Below are 3,774 nucleotides of genomic sequence, written 5' to 3'. Positions count from 1 at the left end.
TGCGGAGTCTGACCTCACTTCCTCTTCCTCCTGGCATTCTGTTCTGTCTACTCCTCCCACCTATCTTCTAAACAATGAAATGGGCTGAGGCAGTTCCTTTATTGCTTAGCCAATGAAATCAACAGATTGATATATGACACTCCCACATCACTTCCACTTTTTCTGTTTAAACAAAAAAAGGAAGGCTTTAACCTTAACATAGCAAAATTACATATAACAAAACAGTTATCAAGTAAAAATTACATCAGAAACATTCATACATATAACAAAATTAACCGTAAATCTCTATCAATAAAGCAAAATCTATACTAATGCAAATTATTCATGTCTATATCATATCCCCCTTTAAATGTAAAAGAACATTTATAAATTATATTTGGGAACATGGGTGCAGTTTTTTCTCTCCAAACTGCTTCCTGCTGAATGGGGGCGCTGTTAATCAGATCATTTAGGGTGTAACCTGTGTGCCAGGTTTATCTCAGTTGGCAGTTGAGTGACGTAATTTTTTGAGGGCGTTCACAGGAACATTTCAGGAGGTCGTGGTCTATCATACCAAATCGGGATAGAAGAAATCCAAAGGGTCTGGTCCTCTGTGAAAACAAAAGAAGACTCTCTCCAAAGCATCATATCCTTAGACCCAAATTCTGATATCATACCCTCATGATATCCGTTCTGGTTCCACTGGGCAGCCCATATAATGAAATGTCTCTCTGTACTTAGCTCCTTCACAGTCAAAAATTTTAAAGAAAACACAATAATACAAAGAATCCAGACTCTCTGTGAATTTTTCATCTTTACGCGGCTTATTTTTACTCTATCACTTTACTTTATTCTGTCTCTTTAAAGACTTTATCTTTTTTTTTTTAAAAACCATTAACTTTATTCTCTATATTCTTTTTCTTCTCTCTCCCAAGCCTACGTACATTCATCCAACAGTGTGACTCGTTTAGTGGTCTGAATCTGTCCTATTGTGAATCTGCAATTTTTTACTATCCAGGAGCACTTTTGATTTGCGCCTTTAAATCACTAGGCGCTTAAGAATCTAAGCTGTGACATTCCTACGTTAACTTTTTGCTTTTTGAGCGCACATCTGTAGACCAGGCTGTCTTTGAACTCTCAGAGATCCGCCTGTCTCTGCCTCCCAGGCATTGGGATTAAAGGTGTTTGCTACTACACCTTGAACTCACAGAGATCTGTTTGTCTCTGCCTTCTAGGCACTGGGATTAAAGGCGTGTGCTACGACACCTTGAAGTCACAGAGGTCTATCTCCCTCTGCCTCCCAAGTGTTGGGATTAAAGGTGTGTACACACAACAACTCTCTTCCTTTTTTTTTGTTTTTTGCTTTAAGAACTTCAACTTTCAGCTTGCATATATTTTAACACACTTTAAACCACTCAGAAATTTTCTCTGTCTTTGAATCTCTCTTTAACTGTATATCTCTTTTTTTCTGACCACGTGAGTCTTTAATTTGCCAAGCAATCTCAGTAGGACTAAAGGCATGGCTTTGCCAGCTAGATCCAGTCCATTCCTTAGCTTTCCAGCCTCATGGCAGATATACAGGCTGCAGCCATGTTTGTAGCCACACCTCTATGGCGGTTCAAGGTCCCTGCCAGCCAGCAAGCTACAACAGACAACACACAAATCCTCTCTCGGTAGCTGGCCCTCCTGCCTCAAACAGTCAGAGTTTGCCCTGGCAGGATGGCCCAGAAAGCCGGCATTTTTAAACAGCGCAGCTTTTTTCCTGCTACGGCTGAAAACCGAAAAACATGCGTTCAGCTTTTCGTCAACACTGTTTAAGTGTTTCGTGGCAGGACCTCTTAATGAGCTGCAGGCTTTGCAGCTGAAGCTGAGTCAGGAAGCCTCTCTTAGATGAGGTGCTTGCTTGCCTCTAGCAAGTAGAGCAGACCCAAGAAATTGCCGTAAGAAACATGCTTTACTCTATTCTTTTCTAAGCTTTCTCAGGCTTTCTGTGGACTCAGTTAGCCACACGTCTGGGCGTCATTTGTAGTAATATGGACGGCGGCAGGGTTGCGTCCCCAAATCCCCAGCCGCCTGGCCCGGCTAGCTCAGTCGGTAGAGCATGGGACTCTTAATCCCAGGGTCGTGGGTTCGAGCCCCACGTTGGGCGCCATTTGTAGTAATATGGACGGCGGCAGGGTTGCGTCCCCAAATTCCCAGCCGCCTGGCTCGGCTAGCTTATGCCCCAAATAATTACACGGACAAGGTATTCTTTTAAACACTGCTCTGGCCCATTTCTAATCATCTGTGTAGCGCCCCTAGGTGCGCATACCGGGAAGATTCTAGCCTAAGTCCATCCTGGGTTGGAGCTTCATAGCGTGCGTCTTCCCTGGAGCAGGTAGCATGGCATCTCTCCTGCGTCTGCTCCGGAGAGCAGAGCTGCGGAGTCTGACCTCACTTCCTCTTCCTCCTGGCATTCTGTTCTGTCTACTCCTCCCAAACAATCTTCTAACCAATGAAATGGGCCGAGGCAGTTCCGTTATTGGTTAGCCAATGAAATCAACAGATTGATATATGACACTCCCACATCACCTTACATAAGCCCTCTGCAGGATCAGAAAAGGAGCCTAGTAGCAGGAAGGGAAGCTCAAGCAAGAGATCAAGCTGAAGGTAGAAGTTGCTTTTTAAAAGAGAGAGAGACCACAACTCAATGGGCTGGTATCTCAGTGGCTATTCAGGAAACATCACAGAGAAAGGATCTGCTTCATGCATGAGAGTCACCGATGAGAGTCACCCTTTAAGAAAAAAACCCATCAAAACTCCCAATATCATCATCAGCATTCAACAACATGTCTATGATTTCTTTGCCTTGCCTTTGATTGTGCAGTAAATGATGCTGATAGTTAATCTGTGCAATTAACGCAAATTTCCTTGTAACTGACTAGACAGAATTGACAGGTTATCTTAAACACAGCAGGGAGTCACTCTACGATGGAACTGGTTCATCATCACCTGTGTGACAGTGACATAATTAAGATCTTTCCTTTGTCTATAAATCTCATTATGTTCAACATGATATGTTGTCATACAGATTTCTTAGGGTTTTGTCCCACTGGTGGTTTCCTTGGTATGTTACATAATTTTTGCCAGATCCAATCAGTTTTGCCATGCACTCTCAGCTCCATGTCATTGTGTTCCCCTCATGTTCCAGTCCAGGAATTTTAGACCTCTTGTAACTGTTGTAAGAGTATCTCATGTTCCACCTAAATGATTTAGGGTTTTATTTAGGCTGGGTTTTATCTTCCATCACTGAGTTCATTGACTTTCCTTGGGCGTAATTCCTGGGACACTGAGCCTAACTCCTGGGGGATTCCTCAGTTATTTCTCCTTTCTTAGATAGTTTACACTCTCACTATTACTGTGAGAGTGTTTCTGTAGCAAATATTCTTCTCAAGATGAGAAGAAATTTCAATGTTACAATCCATTTGTTATTGTGATTTACATACACACACACAAACACACACAAGTTAATGCACATACACTAATGTTATCTCAATTAATGGGGCCATTCTGGGGATGTCAAGATCGATATCTCTCGAGTGGTTCTCAGAAGGCCATAGGGTGACCCTCTCTAGGTACTTAAGCAGGGAGGAGAAGTTGACCGCTCTGTGACATGTCCCTAGGAACTATGTGTGCCTTGTCCCATAGTCAGACTGATGACTGACTATCTTGAAAACCACCATGGAACTTTTGTTTGGCAAATGATGGAGATCAAGTCAGGGTCAAAATCAGAAAACTAGATGGAGCTTCCAAGCT

At 42.7% G+C, this 3,774-nt stretch overlaps 1 non-coding gene across 1 annotated transcript; it reads left to right on the top strand.

Annotated features, from left to right (window-relative positions):
* Positions 1-2,055: 2,055 nt before the first annotated feature.
* On the top strand, positions 2,056-2,128 carry Trnak-cuu (transfer RNA lysine (anticodon CUU)). Its single transcript has one exon. It is a non-coding gene; the product is annotated as a tRNA-Lys (tRNA).
* The last annotated feature ends 1,646 nt before the right edge of the window (positions 2,129-3,774 follow it).

Source organism: Microtus pennsylvanicus, chromosome Y (assembly GCF_037038515.1).
Source record: "Microtus pennsylvanicus isolate mMicPen1 chromosome Y, mMicPen1.hap1, whole genome shotgun sequence".
Taxonomy (NCBI): Eukaryota; Metazoa; Chordata; class Mammalia; order Rodentia; family Cricetidae; genus Microtus; species Microtus pennsylvanicus.
The sequence above is the reverse complement of the archived record's forward strand: the minus strand, read 5'-3'. Positions and strand labels throughout refer to the sequence as shown.